The 16173-nt window shown below is 41.5% G+C and overlaps 1 long non-coding RNA gene across 3 annotated transcripts in view; it reads left to right on the forward strand.

The window, feature by feature from the left end:
• The window catches only part of LOC138163386 (uncharacterized), a 120876-nt gene that overhangs the window by 94355 nt on the left and 10348 nt on the right, over positions 1–16173 (forward strand). For 2 of the 3 annotated variants that reach the window (XR_011168870.1, XR_011168871.1), the window contains one exon: positions 15419–15573. This is a non-coding gene — a long non-coding RNA (uncharacterized lncRNA). Of the gene's footprint in view, positions 1–14986; positions 15235–15418; positions 15574–16173 lie in introns of those variants that run through there. The other variant, XR_011168872.1, reaches the window with a different exon arrangement.

Raw genomic sequence — 16173 nt, forward strand, 5'->3', positions numbered from 1 at the left:
TTTGCCATTGACTTATCATGTGACCTTGGGCAAGTTGCTGAATGTTTCTGAGTCAAAGTTTGCTCATCTATATAATGGGCGAGTTGCTGAATGTTTCTGAGTCAAAGTTTGCTCATCTATATAATGGGGATCTCTAAATTCCTGCCCAGCAACCTCATAGGTGTGTGTGTGTGTGTGTGTGTGTGTGTGTGTGTGTGTTTTACCTGTCCTTTCTAGGGTTATTGCAAAAAATATAGTGAGATAATGGATGTGAGAACCCTTTGTAAACTGAAAAGCCCTATAGAAAGATAAGGGGTTTGGGTTCCTCTTACCATTAGGGTGGGCAGATACAAAAGGTCTGATGGAAGATTCTGCACATTCTTAGCCCCAAAGACAGTATCCTCCCAGTGGAGGGCCCCAGCAGCCTGGTTATTGGGGAGGGGTCCTGGGAAATACCACTGTTACCCTTATTCTTTCATTACACTGTATCCCATTATCCAGTACACCATGTAGGGAAAACCATGCCATAGATATGAAGCTTCCTTATCCTTTATGAATGGTAAAGAAACATAGGTAAAGGTAATACAAGAGTTGGAAGAGGTTAATATCAGTCTCCAGGCTACCACAGTCCGAAAATTGAACAGTTTCAGAATTTCATTCAATAAATATATTAAGCATCTCTTTTGTGTGAAGCAATGTGTTCGATACCAGGGATTCAAAGATGAAAGATGACAGTTCCTGCCTTCAAAGAGCTTACAGATTATTAGTAGGAATGTGGTGTCATCTGGACCAAACTGTCCTCTAACCTATGAATCACCAGAGCCTAACAAAGCAGGCTACAGACATGAGAGTCAGGAATCAAACAGAAGTTTAATTTCAAAGTGAGGGAAAAGGCTTGCAAGCAAGGACACATGTGTCCTCACAAGGACACAGGGACCCCTCCCCCCCAGTGGAGGGACCTGAGACAGTGGTGGTGGTGGGGAGATCTCAATACTTATACCAATGGCTCCTCAGTGAGCTGTAGCCCTGACAATGAGGGGTAATAGCTCCATGGAGATAAGTTTGATTCATAGCAGGGCTTCATAACAAGAATATAGGTACTTGTCTGGTGCTTGTCTGAACTTAGAGAACACCTGGTGCTGGTCAAAGCAATATAATAATTACATAATTTTGATAGAGGGTGAAATCATCCAGAGCATGAGTACAAAGGATTGTGGTTATGCCAAGTTCAGGGCACAGCTTGCTTGCTGGGCATTAGCTCTGAATAAGGTTTCTCTTAATATCTTGACATTGGCATATACACAAATTAATGTGATACAAAGCAGATGCAATAGGAACAAAGATTCAGAGTGCTGTGAGAAATTGGAGGTGGGAGAACACTTTTGGCTAGCAGCATTAGGGAAAGTTTCATCTGGCAAGTAGATTTTGAGTTGGACCTTGAAGGAATAGAAGTATATTAATTGGTGGAGAGATGAGTAGGGACTGTGTTCCAAGCATGGGGAAGGGTTTTTGTCAATGATAGGAGCAAGAAAATGGAAGGAAAAGAGGTAAGGGAATAAGAATTTTTAAAGTGCCTACTATGTTCCAGGCACTGTGCTAAATGCTTGATCCTCACAATAGCCTTGTGAGGTAAAAACATTAGAGTCTTAGAAGCTATTGTGACCCCCCCTCCATTTTACAGTTAAAGAAATCGAGACAGATTGAGACTAAGAGATTTACCACAGAGCTAGCAAGTGTCTGAGGTCAAATTTGAACTCATCTTCCCAATTCTAGGCCCAGTGCTCTATCAATCGCCCCATCTAGTGGTGTAGTAGAGTTGGATGATAGAGTAAGAGAAAGGGAGTAAAGTGGAGTAAGGGCAGAAAGGGAGATGATGGCCATATTGTAGAAGTTCTTAAATGACAGAATGAGGAAGCAATAGGGAGCCACTGAAAGTTTCTGACAAGGGCAGTGACACAGTCAGATCTGTGCATTAGGAAGATCAATTTGGCAACTGTACTCAAGATGAATTGGAGTGGGGAGGGATTGGGGGAAGGAAGAGCAGAGGGAAGACAAAAAACTTGGCCAGCAGGTCTGGGTCCTATAATAACATTGACTCATAATTGTGCAACTGGAGTAATGATTTGCTGTGCTTGCACAAATTCTGGTAGAGACAGCCAGGCTGCTCCTGGCCTTTCTTCTCTTCTGTCTTTCACTGCCAGAAGCTAACTAGTGCTAGAAGTTAAGTGATGCCTCAGGAAAAATGTGTGTGTCAAGGTTCTTGGGTAGGGTATGATGAGAATGTGTAGAGGACCATGGAAAAGAATGAGGTTTGCTCCAGTTCAAGAAGGTGGCAGCAGGAAGTGTGGCCCATATAAAGAAACATGCTTCCTTCACCTTGGGCTGGGGAAGAGGGGCCAAGAAAATCACTGACCCTAACCCAGCTAGGAGTAAGGTTTGGCCACTCCCAGTTTGATGGGGAAAAAAGAACAAGAGGGTAAAGAGAAAAATGAGTGTGGAGATAACCAGGATTATGGAGAGAAGAGAGGGATGTCACTGCTACCTGAACAACCTTTTTTGAAATAACCTACCCAAAATGGTGATGTGTAACAGAAAAGATCCAAATCTACCCCATGGCTGACCTTGGAAAGGACTCATTCTAACGGAGCAGTAACAATAACTCTTCCCAGTTAGGCAGCCTGGGAGGCTAAGGTTGAAAGAGCCCTGGGCAGAGGGCAGAGGAGAGCAGAACTATGGACAGCAGCAAAGGAGCCTGAGGTGGGCTCAGTGTCTTTGAGGTGGAGGAATGGTTATTAAGGCAGTGAAAACACTTTCTTCTCCTCTTTCTCCTCCCCTCTTCCTCTTCTATCTTCTCCTTTCTTCTCTCCTCTTTATCCTTCTTTTCCACTCCTTTATCATTCTTTTCTTTCTACTCCCCTCTCTCCTCCCTTTCCTCTCCTCTTCCCTTCCTTTCCCCTCCCCTCCCCTCCCTTTCCCACCCTGATGGAGACATTCAGGACCCTGAACCCAAGAGCTTTCAGAATAACAATGTTTCCAGCCCACTGCTTACAGTCCTCATTTTGGGAAGCAATCCCTGTGGAGATGTAGCTTGGTAACTGCCCCTGTGGGTGCTATAGACATAGGTACTGAAGACTCAGATAAGAAAGTTCTTGCCACCAAAGTCCTTGGCACCATCAAGGAGCTCAGTGTCAGAAGTAATGTCATTTTTACCAGTGGAAATGACATTAGTGAAGAGGTCTTACCATCTGCTTTGCTGTTACACCCTAAGGATCATGGGATCTTTCCATCTGACCTGAAGCTGAAACCTTTCATAGGTGTTGTCTCCCTCCTTAGAATGTGAGATCCTTGAGAAGAAAGGAGGACTATCTTATTTTTTTTGTATCTCTAGAACTTATCATAGAGCTTTGCACATAGAAAACACAAAATATGCTTCATTCATTCATTCATTCATTCATTCACTCAGAGTTTTCCAAGGCATGACAGTGGCAAAAACCTTTGTCAAGCACACCTCTCCTTCTCTTATGTTTTACTTGATGTGAATAACCAGTAGTTGAAGAGTTATCTTTCTTTGCATTCATCAAGGACTCTTGTATGATCTTATCAAATGCATGAAGGTGGGGAGAAAAGGAATAAGCATTCATATAGTGTCTACCATGGACAGGCACTGTACTAAGCACTTTACAAATATTATCTTCTTTGATCCTCATAACAACCCTGTGAGGTAGGTGCTATGATTATCCCCATTTTATAGTTGAAGAAACTGAGGTACACAGAGATGGAGTGACATGTCCAGGGTCACATAGTAAGAATCTGGGGCCATATTTGATTTCAAGTGTTTCTAACTTCACAATGAGTGTCTTATATACTGAACCACTAAGAGAGGCCCCATGTTGGAACAGAGCCTTCAAGGCTGATTGATGCTCTAGTCAAATGCTTTTTAAAAAAACATACAGGGGTGGCTAGGTGGCAGAGTGAATAGAGCACTGGCCCTGGAGTCAGGAGGACCTGAGTTCAAATCTGGCCTCAGACACTTAACACAAAAATTAGCCGTGTGACCTTGGGCAAGTCACTTAACTCCAATTGCCCTACCTCCCCCCCTCCAAAAAAGAAAAGCAAAAAACCCCCCACAAAAACAAAAAAATCCAAAAACATACAAGCAATAAATGGTGAGATCTTACATTTTCTGTACCTTTCAGTAAGTTGTGTAATTGTAAAGATGTGATCTCTTGTAGAAAGTCAATTATAAAAGTCTATTCCCTTCTGATATTTTCTTTAAGGATATCCTTGATATGAAATATATAGACACCATTCTCATAAAGATTTTATAACAATGAGGAAGTGGGCACATGGGCCAGCAGTTGTGGATGTTTTCTTACTTTGGGTGTATTACTTTTTTGGGAGTATTAATATAATATGTGATGTTTTCTATTCTTTCCTTCCTCTCCAAGATACCCTATGGAATAATCTCTCAATGCTTTCAAAATTGTATTGCCTAGAACACAGGTTTCTTTACTGTATTCTTGGTCAGGATCAGCTCTGCTTCCCAATTTTGTCTTCCTTCTAGCTATTTATACTTCTTTATATAGTATACCAGAACCTGAGGTGTTAAGGTCCAAGTGGAGGTTCTGCTTTTTATGTCTGCTGCAAATAAATTGCTATAGGAACACGGAAAAATTTGTTCCATATCATTTTTATTTGTTGTTCCCCTGTTGGGTTCCTCTATTGATGCTCTTGGGATGATACATTTATTTGGGTCTCACCCCAAGTTTTCAGTAAGTTTGTTTTTACTTCTGTAACTTTCTTATTGTTTTAAAAGGTGATGCTACTTGTAATGCACTTTTTACATTCAGGTAGAGGACAGCTATTTATTTTCTCTACTCAAAAGAATACTACAGAAAAAAGACTAACAACTACAGACTGACAGAAAGAAGTAGCAGTAATCACTTGCAATTACTGTTAACACTCTGCTGGGAAGTTGACTTAACACATTCAACAGTAAGCTGTTTGTAGGGCTGATAGATCAGCATTTCACATTTCACCTGAGCTCTTCACTGGCTGAGTAACTCTTTCAAGGTTCATGTTTTCTGCCAAGCCAGGCCAGGCCAGGGATGGTGCTGCTCTTCCCTACATTATTTTCAGTGCCCAAGCTTTCTGTAGTGAATCAGCCACAGTTGAGGGATTTGGGTTCTCCAGATCTTTCAAAATCACAATTCTATTCTTCTGAGGAGGTGGAAGTGTATGCTATATCACACTTACTAGCTGCGTGACCATGGGCAAGTGACATAATCACTCTCATCCTCACTTTTCTCATCTGTAAAATGGGGATAAAAACACCTATCTCAGTAGATATCAGGATCAAGTGAGACATTTGTAAAGTGCTTTGCAGACCTTAAAGTACTACTTAAATGCTAGCTGCTATTTATTATTATTGTTATTAGTATGGCAGATGGAAGGGGAGATGAAGCATGGTCTTAGGTAAACTAGATTGAACGGTTTAGGAGAGCTTCCACTTGTCAATCAGGGCAGTTCAGCTCCACTGTTAAGTTCTAAGCTGATAAACTCCCCCAGTGCGGGGGGCAAGGGACTGGGGGCACATGATCTGGTAGGTTTTACTCCAGTTGAGTGAGCACAAGAGAGAGGCAGGAACAGGACAAATGGCATGACTTCCAACTGAGTGAATGGGTGGATACATTTAGCCTCTATTGTGCACAGATAAAGATCAGGCTCCCGTCTCAATATTATGACTGTTAATTATGTGTATCTGTCATGTTTTCCCAAACTCTGAAATGTATTTGGAGTCCCAGTTTGTTCTTATACTTCCTTCTAAAGTCTCCCTTGATTGGATCAAAGAAAGCTGTCATCTTTAAAAATCAAGTGAAAGATATTGTTTTTTTTCCCAGGAAGACAAAATACCATGTGTTCAAGAAAAGGAGAAGCCCTGGGATCCTGGGGCTGGATGGTGTGGGGTCCAAGATGGTCCAATCTACAATAATAGAAACTGAGGTAGAGCTCTGAGTCAATACCAATTTATTAAAGGGTCCCTGGGCCCCTCTAATGAAGAGAACCTCAGATCTTCCTCATGATCTGAGATGCCCCCTTCCCCCTTCTTCCAGGGCCTTAGTTTCATAGTGCTGGTTCCCTGATGATACAGATGAGTCAAACTAAAAGTAAAGAGTCTTATTGGTCAATAGATCTTGACTTTATAGATCTCCAGAAGGGTCAGTCCAAAGTATGGAATTCTATAGGTTGACAAATGAGCTGATGAACTGGTTTTGCCAGACCTATCAACCTTTCAGGAGGTCCTCCTGAGTTGTCGAGCAGACCCATGGACTGGGCTGATAAATAGATGTCAAAACACCTACATGGGCCTATGGGTTTGTAGATAGGTAGGCATTAGGCAGGACAACAGGGTCACTTGGCCAAGTACTCATGGTCATCTCCCCATATTGGGAAATAGAGGAAGGATGAGGGATGGAAGAGAAACAAAAATAGCAGGGGGACTTCCCATGTCCTTGAGTCACCTCCACTATGCTGGACTTGGTCACATACCAAAGCAAAAACAAGGGGGAAGGTCCTCTAGTTAGCTTCCTATGATTAAGCAAGTGAATTTGCATTGTGCAGTTTACACCTCTCAGGCCTAATATATAATCACTATCCTTATGGAATCATATAAAACTGATTAATACTGATTGGAATAAAATAGGAGTCCAATTAATCATCTATCACAATGGGGATTAGGAAACCTTCCCTATTCTTCAGTCACTGGCCAGCCACCAAGGCACTTAAATTCAGCCCAAGTCTAGACAATCCAAAAGTATGAATGCAGAGGATGTCAGAGCTGAGAGGGACCCTAAACTGGATCCAGAGAGGGAAGGAGCTGGAGGTGTTTAGCCCAGAGAAGAAACTTCCAAGGGGAGTATTTGAAATGCTGTCATGTGGAAGACTTGTTTGCTTTGATCCCAGAAGGCAGATCCAAGATCCATGAGCAGAAGTTACAAGGAGCTAAATTTAGGTTTTATATCAATAAAAACTTCCTAAGGCTATCTGAAAATGGAATGGGTCACCTTCTTCACTGGAGGTCTTCAGGTAGAGCCTGGATGTCAAGTGTGTTCTAGTGGAACCTCCTTTCAGGAATCTTAGATGCCCCCACATCACTTTCCAATTCTGTGATATGTTACGTGTGCAAAGTCACAGGTATAGGAATTGACAGAGCCAGGATCCTGAACACAGTGTCCTGATTTCCAGCCTGGATCAATGTTCAGCTAGTTGATACACAGGAGAGCTAACTAAATATCTGTACCATTACCAAATATCCCCCTATTTGGTCCTATACTGACTAATAAAAAAATCAACAGGCATTTACCAAGTACCTACTAAATTCCAGGTGCTATATTAGGTATTAAGAACATTAAGAGAAAAGCAAAATAATTCCTATCCTCAAGGAGTTTATATTCTAACAGGCATACAATCAATCTGAAAGGTTTGATTTACCTTGTTGGTCTAAGGCTTGCTGTATATTTTGGGGAGGAATGTTGGCAATATAAGCTGATAATGACCTCAAGCCCCTACATGTTTTTATACATGTATGAAGTGGGGTACAATGTGGATTTGTGCACATCTATGACTTTTATGGTTCCACATAATCCTAAAGTGCCCCATTTATACATCTTCTAGATTGGGTCACATTAGACAAAATAACTGAGTGACTATCTTATCTCCTACAGTATAGAAGAACCTTGTTGCATCAGCATGACTAGACAAAATGCTACTTGAGGTTAGTGGCTGTGCTTTGTACTGTCTATGTTTGAGGTTGAAAATGAAGTGGAAAGGGAGGGGTAGTCCCTCCCTCCTCTGGCCCCCACCTTTGGAGTATATATTTTCTCCTCCCACTAAGTGATTCCTAGCCCTATTCACCACCCTCAATTCTACAGAGAGCTTCTGAGGAGGAAGTGGGAAAGACTATGTGAGGAAACGTGACTCAGTAACACAGTCTTATCACAGAAAGCAAATGACATTGATTCTTTATAGCCTGGGAGTAGAAAATGCAGCATTCAGTTCAGTTCTTCCTTTGGGGAAGTATATAAAAAACCCCAAAACCACAAGATTTTCTTTTTATTTGTTTTAGTCCTAGCCAATAGAAACCCTGGCACATTGTGTCAGGGTTCAAATCTCAATCCTTTTTTGTGACCCTATATATGAATATCAAACACTTTTCATCTCTTTAGCAGCTCCTTGCTCACAATTAAAGAAACACAGTGTCAAAAATGTGCAATTTGGGTAGATCTTTTATATCAAATGGGCCAGTTCTGGTACTAATTAAAAGAGCAAATAAACAACTGTAAAGAACAGAAAACTCTGTGTTTAAACATTTGTCCTCTAGGATGAAAAGGGAGAGGGAAAGGGCAAAATAGAATTTTGTTAGCTGTTTGAATTATTGGTCAGGGAAAAAGTTTGTCAGTGATCTGCCAATCTCCACATTGGTCATAGCTGTTCCATCTTCCATGGTGGATAAAAGTACCAGCTGCCTTAGTAAAGCCTTGATTTGCTTTCTTCTCATCTCCTTTTTTGATTATGTAGTTTTCTGTTAATAAGCAACCCTGTCTCCAAGCACTACTCCCACGATAAACCTGGGTTTCTACTGTGTTGGGGAGAGGACAACCCTGTGTCTTTGAAATTACATTTCCTAGACATCTATCTAGCCAAGTTCTGAATACTTCTCCTTGCCTGTAGAGGTCCACTGCAAAATTTGCTACATTAGTATTGGGGGAACCTTGAAAAAAAGTTCTTATTATTCATGATTTTTAGGCTCCTGGTTCTATGTGAGTTAGGATTCCATGTGATATAGAGGAAAGAATGCTGAGTATGGAATCAGAGACCCTGAGTTCAAATACTAGCTGTGTATGTCACTTTATGAAAGATTTAAAAAATGGATATATTTTATTTTCACGTCACCTACACTTCCTAACATGCCCCTCCCTCTTTCTCCTGAACTTCAGTTTATTCATCTGTAAAGTGATGGGTTTGGACTAGACAATCTCTAAAGTCCTTTCCAGCTTTGAATCTATGATCCCATCTCACTAGACTTCATGGGCCAGCCAGCAGCAGTTCACTTAACTTCTGTGGCCCTCTCTTTATGTGTGAATGCCTTTCCCTTCTGCTCTACCCTGGCCTATGCTGCTTAATGCTCACATTATGGAGGCCCTATTTCTGAGGAGCTCATTAAATAATCCCAGACTCAGCTTCTTCTCACCTCTGGGAAATGAATAATAAATAGGTCAGTTATTCAAGAGATGGTTTTGTGTCTTCTTCTTTCCAAGGACCAGAGGGGAGACACATCTGGAAAAGATGCTCAGGGAGAGGCCAGAGAACTGGATAGGAGGTGTGATTACAGGTCCCAGATCTCTCCTGGGCAGGCTAGTGGGGAGAAATAAAAACAAGAGGAAGTTCTGAATATCTTGTCCAGGTCTCAACAGGCTGGAGGAAAAAATGCTTGGGTGTTCAATATCTCTTGCTGGAACAGGAGAACTCAGCTGGGCTGGCAAGGTTCCCATGCCCCTTCATTGCCTGGCAGGGCACAGTGCAGCTGGGCCACCCCTGTGTTTGCTCAAGCTTCTCAGGCTTTCTCAGTGACTGATTAGTGCAGGTGCATTGGGTTCATTTGCATGAACCACCCTGGGCCTGCCCCCCTTCCCTCCTCTCAACCCCCCAAAAGCCAGGCAGCATGCTGAGAAAGCTGCTTGTCATCTTGTAGGAGGCAGTCTTGGTTTCCCAACTCATTCTAATGAAGTCTTTTCTATTGATAACTCAATATTTTTCCCCATCTTCCCTACTCTATAGAGTTTTAGAATCACAGAATTTCTAACTCCTTTTCTTACTTAACACAGGATGTCTCTCTGCAGAAGTAGTTTTTTACCTTTTTTTTTTAACTTTTTGGTTTGTGTCACAGACTTCTTTAGCACTCTGGTGAAGCCATTATCAGAATGATGTCTTTAAATGTGTGGGAAAAAATGTAAAGAATCACAAGGAAAACCAATTATATTGAAATACAGTCATCAAAACCTTTAAAAATCCCAAAGAAATCAAGTTTATGAATCTCAGGTTAAGTGCTCCTGCTTTATAATGTCCCTAACAAGTGAACATCCAGTCTCTTCTCATATACCTTCAGTGACAGGGAATTCACTATTTGACACATATTTCTGATTGCTAGGAAATTCTTCTTCATAACAAGTCAAATATGCCTTTCTATAACTTCTGCCCCTTGCTCCTAGTTCTACCCACCTTGGTGAAATACCTCAAAACTGCACAATCCTCAACCCTCAATTTTCAAGCCCCTTTGACCTCTTCTTGATGATCATGCCTTGACACCCCTCTCCCCCCCACCCCTGGATTGCTTCCACTATCTGTTGCTTTCATCCATATCTATTCATTTACATGCTACTGAAAAGAAATAGAGGAAAAATTGAAACCTTGCTGATGGGGCCCATTATGGTTACTCTTATCAATGCAGCAAGACAAAACAATCTATTCTACCATAGTCAATTCACTCTCCAACCTTCTCATGTCTCTTTTAGTCTCCCATAATACCCTTTCCCCAAACTTCTCAGATGAGGACTTTATCTCATACTTCATTGAAAGAATTGTGGTCATTTCCTGAGAGTTCTCTCTTCTCTCCTCTTCCTTATCATAAATCACTCTAGTCTCTTGTGTATAACCCCTTCCCTCCACAGAGAAAATAAGACAGCCACAACCCAAGTTCAGACTTTTACCATCTTTCACCTGGACTACTGCAGCAACATTATGGTTGGGTTCCCTGCCTCAAGTCTCTCCCCACTTCCATCCAACATGTCTGCCAAGTTGATTTTTCCAAAGCCTAGGTCTAACCATGCTTCCCCTGCTCAGTTGTCTTTAATATTTCCCAATAGCTTCCAGGATCAAAGTCTTTTTTTTTGACATTCTTACCTTTTAATCCTTCTTACACCTAACTCCTCCATGTACTCTATAATTCAGCTATATGAGCCTACCTGGAGGTCTCCAAACATGATACTCCATCCCTGCCTCCCTGTTCCTCTGCTCCCATCCCCACCTCAACCCTCTGCCCTGTAGTTTCTCTGACTTCCTTCAAAACTCAGCTTAGAGAGGATTCTGGGAAGATGGTAGAGTAGGTCAGAAAATTCCAAGCTGTAAGGATTTCCCCCACAAACAAGACAAAATAGAGCCCCAGGGTAAAGGTGGTGCAGTAAAAATAAACAAGAACTGGGGTAGAACAGTGGTCCTCATGGGACAACTGGAGAAGATCCCAAGAAAAATCCTAGGACTGAGGTTTGGTCCCTCTGAAGAGTAAACACCTCCAGGCTAGTTCTATTGAAATGGTAGTGGCAAGCCCTGGGGCTAGCTGGGTTGGGAGTTAACCTTGGCCCTAGTCATAGGAATTTTTACCTCCCCAGACAGTGTGGAGAGTTGGGTATCTGAGTTGGGGGGGGGGAGATTGAGTGAACTTTTGATGATAAGGTATGCTAGGCCCAACCATGCTCCTCAAGATGCGGCCCTGGGCCAGAAGGAACCAGCACACATCTGTTAAGTGTAAAAGCTGTGGGACTGGGACACAGCTGGCTGTGGTCACTTAAAGGAGGATAGAGTCCTTGGTTTTGGTTCCAGGCCTGAGGGGAGACCTGAAGGGGGATCTGAGACCAGAGGCACCCTCTCCCCTACCTCAGGTCTAGAGGTAATGACAATAATAATCTTCTACAAAAAAAAATAAACAAAGGAGAAAGAACACAACTATAGAAAGTCACGATGGGGAATAGAGAAGACTGGGATTCATCTTCAGAGGATGATACTGAAGCAAAAAAGCCTCTCCTTCCCCAAAGAGTAATGCCAAATGGTCACCTGCCCCAAAAGAATTCACAGAAGAATTTAAAAAAGACTTTAAAAATCAAGTAAGAGAGATAGAGGAACTTTTAAAAAATAGAACAATCAAAGAATATCAAGATTGTGAAAAGAAAGTTAACCAACTGGAAAAGGAGATCCAGAACCTTAAGGAAGAAAATGGCTTCTGGAAAATTAGATTGGGCAAGGAAAATCCAGTGAAGTTATGAGACCAAGAAATAATAAAACAATATATAAAGAATGAAAAAAAATAGAAGAGACTATGAAACATCTCATAAGAAAAACAACTGATCTGGACAACAGATCAAGACTAGAAAACATAAGAATAATCAGACTACCTGAAAGTTATGATCTAAAAAGAATACTAATGCAATAATTAAAGAAATTGTTGTTATGTGTTAGAACAAGAAGGGGAAGTAGAAATGGAAAAAATCCACCAATCACCACCTGAAAGAGATCCCATGAGGAAAATCTAAAGGAATATCATAGTTAAAATTTGAAACCTCCAGCTTAAGGAGGAAATATTATGAGGAACATGAATAAACACAATTCAAATATGGTAGATCCACAATGAGAACCACACAAGATCTAGCAGCAGTGACACTAAAAGACTGCAGGTCTTGGAACACTCCATATTGTTGAGCAAAATGCAGCTCAAAATATTCGCTCAGCAAAGTTAAGTGTAATCCTGAATGAAACAAAATAGACATGCAATGAATTGCCAGACTTTCAGGATTTTGTTGCAAAAAACCCCCTAAACTTAATAAAAAAATTTGATATATAAGATCCAAGAGAAACATAAGGTATACATCAAAGACTAATTACAAGGTACTCAATAAGGACAGACTTTATTTTTTATATGAAGACATGTAAAACATGTCTAAGAAAGATTGTTATTAGTTATTGGGTAGGTCAAAAGAAAAATTGGGGTAGACCTGAGTGTGATGTGATTCTAAAAATGTAAAACCATTCAAGAAAAGGTAAAAAGAATAATTATCTTATACAAATGAGGTGCAAGAGGGAGAACTGACACAGAGGAATTAAATGAAGGAGGAGGCCTGGTAGTTTTGAAATCCTGCTCTCACTGGGAATGAGTTAAAGAGGGAATATTGCATATATGTAGAAGGGTATAAACGTCTTCTAAATTTAGATAGAAACAAAAGGGTAAGGGGAAAGAAGGGAGAGGATAAGGGAGGGATATTTGGGGGGGGCAGGTTAAATAACAGGAAGTCAAGGTAGCAGGTAGAAGTAAAGTAGAGGAGTCACGAGGGACAGGAAACAAGAGATACACATAGACATAAAATAAAGATTAAGAGTAGAATTTATTAGTGAAAAAGCAGGGGCAGTAATCATAATCTCAGACAAAGTTAAAACTAAAAATAGTTTTAACCAAAGGAGAAAAATAGGGAAACTATACTATATGTCAGCCATATCAATCATTATTGTTTTATACTATTTAAAATAACTGGACAGTATAAGGTTGGAATGTTGCTGTGGTGTAGGAAATGATGAGTTGGTGGACTTAGGAAAATATAGAAAGACTTGGACTTATGAAGGTAGATCCACCCTCAGAGAAACAGAAGACAAGAAAGTATAGTATGGTTTTACATAGATGCATATGAATGCATATGAGAGCCATCTCATCCTGTATCCCCTCGATTTTAGTCTCATCCTCCTTCCATATGACAAAGGCAGCAGTCCTGAGTTCATTCTTTCCCCTCCTCCCCTTTACCCCCTCCTGAATCTTTATTTCTCTGGGTTAATGCCCTTGTCGCTTCAACTCATCTTCAAATGCACAAACTTTGTCATTCCCATTGCTCTCCTTTGACCATGCTCCACCTTGTCATCTTTCCTAAAAAATGTCACAGCTAGAACCGGGCCCAGAATTTCAGATGTAGTTTGACCAAGGCCAAAGATAACAGGCTTGTTACCTCCTTCCTTCCAAGAATCAGATTTCTATTCACGCAAGCTAAGGTTCTGTAATCTCTTCATTGAACACCTGACCAAAGATGAATCTCCTCTCCCCCTTCCCCCTCCTGCTGAAGAGGCTGAGGCAGAAGCCTAGCCTCTCAAGTCTGGCATGGAATTTACAGTCAGCTGTGAGCTGGACATGAAGTTGGAGAGAATGAGGGGACCTGAGCCAGAGCCTGCCCAGGTATACCCACCAGTAGATGAATTGATTCAATTGAGCTAGTTCATTATTAATTCCTTTGGAGCATAGAACACGCTTTAACAAGATGCAGAAATCAATGACTGCGGGAGAGACAAAGCATCTAATTTACCCAGATGTGGGGAGAGAAAGTGATTTTTAAAAGACCTTGACAAAATATTCAATGTGTAGTATGTAAGGCTGAGGATAAATGATTCTCTCCCATTGATTAATACATTTTTTTCCTCATTGGAAGGAGGGTAGAGGTAATGAGGGCATCCTGATTGGTTTTGAGGTACCAAGATAATTATGACTCTGTTAGAAATCTTAAGTGGTTTTTACTTTTAAGTGGTACTGAGAGCAATAGAAACCTTAAATGGGTTTTCCAGTGACAGAGGGAGCAATAAATGTCAATTAGAGCTAATAGCACAGGCTGCCAAAAAAAAAAAGCCTTAGCTTTCTCTTTCCTCCTTGCACCCAGGGTAAAAACTAGTGACATGCATATTACAAGGTGTTTGAGAAGGTGAGTGAACATCCAGCCAGTACAGAGACTCCAGAGAAGTAGGATATGGTCTTTGAAAAGATTGATTCTCTCTCTCCAGCCCTCTGTGTCTGTGTCTGTGTCTGTGTCTGTGTCTGTGTCTGTGTCTGTGTCTGTGTCTGTGTCTGTCTCCCCCCCCTGCCTTCTCTTGCCTTTCTCTCTCTCTCTCTCTCTCTCTCTCTCTCTCTCTCTCTCTCTCTCTCTCTCTCTCTCTCTCTCTCTCTCTCTCTCTCTCTCTCTCTCTTTCTCTTTCCTCCTCCTCCTCTCTCCCCCTCTCTCTCCTCCCTTCCTGTCTCTGTCACCCCATCCCTCTCTGTCTCCTCCTTCCTCTCTCCCTCTCTCCTCCTCTCTTTCTCTGTCTCTTTCTTCTCTTTTCCCCTGCCCCTTTCTCTTTTTTTTTTTATCAGAACATCGCCACTTGACTTGTTCCAGGCCCTGCCCATTGACAGTGCCAGGGTGCCCAAGGAGAAGGGCAGTCATTATAACTAGCAACTAGGAGAGATGTGCCTTATTCTGGGTGGAACAAGAAGATACCAGCCCGACACAACCAACTCACTCAGTTCTGAGAAACCACATCCGTGAATCAAAGGCAAATACAATGAGGGATACTGATGGCTGGGCTGTCAAGTTCCTGTCCTCCCTTTACTTAATGGGAGATAGACTAGTCTGGAGAGTTGGGGTAAGAATGGGCATATTGAGTGGGTTCAAATTGTGCTGGTAGGAAGTGGGGGTCATTATTGGCTGAGTAGACAACAGGAAGGAAGCTGGGAAACAACAGATTAATTTACATAGCACTTTAAGGTTTGGGAAATGTTTTCTATACATTATGTTTCGATCTCACAATGACTCTATGATTATCCCAGTTTACAGATGAGGAAACTGAGGCAAACGGTGGTATTTTAATTCATCCTCCTGATTCCAAGCCCAGCACTCTTTTCACTATACTTCCTTAGGGAACTGCCAGAACCATGAAAGCAGATGGGAATGAAGACTGAGACATGAGCTTATTTGAGACAAGGTGAGTTGCTGTGTAAACCTATTTCTTATTGTACCACCCTTCTCTAAGGAAAGGAACTGGGAACATGTTCATCTGATACCATGCAGATAAGGAGGCTATGGTAGAGATCTTATATAACTGCTGTCTATTCACACGCACACACACAGACACATGCAGGAGACCCACACGATGATCCACAGAACACCACCTCACCCCTCTATGCCCTCAAAGTGTTGGCATGGGATGACTCCAAATCTCTCAGACTCTCTCTGTCCTTTCTTTATATGAATTCTACTAACCAACATCAATTACTCTTTGTACCAAATAAGTCTCTGCTCTATATCCCAAAGGACAGCAATTCTCTGCTTCTATTGAACTTCCATATGCCAGGATCCTTTCTGTTTTCCAGTCCAGCAGAAATTCCCACTTTCATTCCTCTGTAGATATTCCTCTCTCCCTGAAGGAAATTTCTTCTTCCGCTTTATATGACAGTACTTACATCCATTCTCTGTTTTCCAGTCTCACAGTACCCTAATATCCACATGTTAACAGGGCATCTAGAACCAGAAGGAACAGGTGATAAAAAATCTATAGTGGAAGCTTGAGAAGTCAGACATTTGC

Source organism: Petaurus breviceps, unplaced genomic scaffold, assembly GCF_028583685.1.
Source record: "Petaurus breviceps papuanus isolate PSGF00001 unplaced genomic scaffold, PetGlider_PUasm1.0 188, whole genome shotgun sequence".
Taxonomy (NCBI): domain Eukaryota; kingdom Metazoa; phylum Chordata; class Mammalia; order Diprotodontia; family Petauridae; genus Petaurus; species Petaurus breviceps.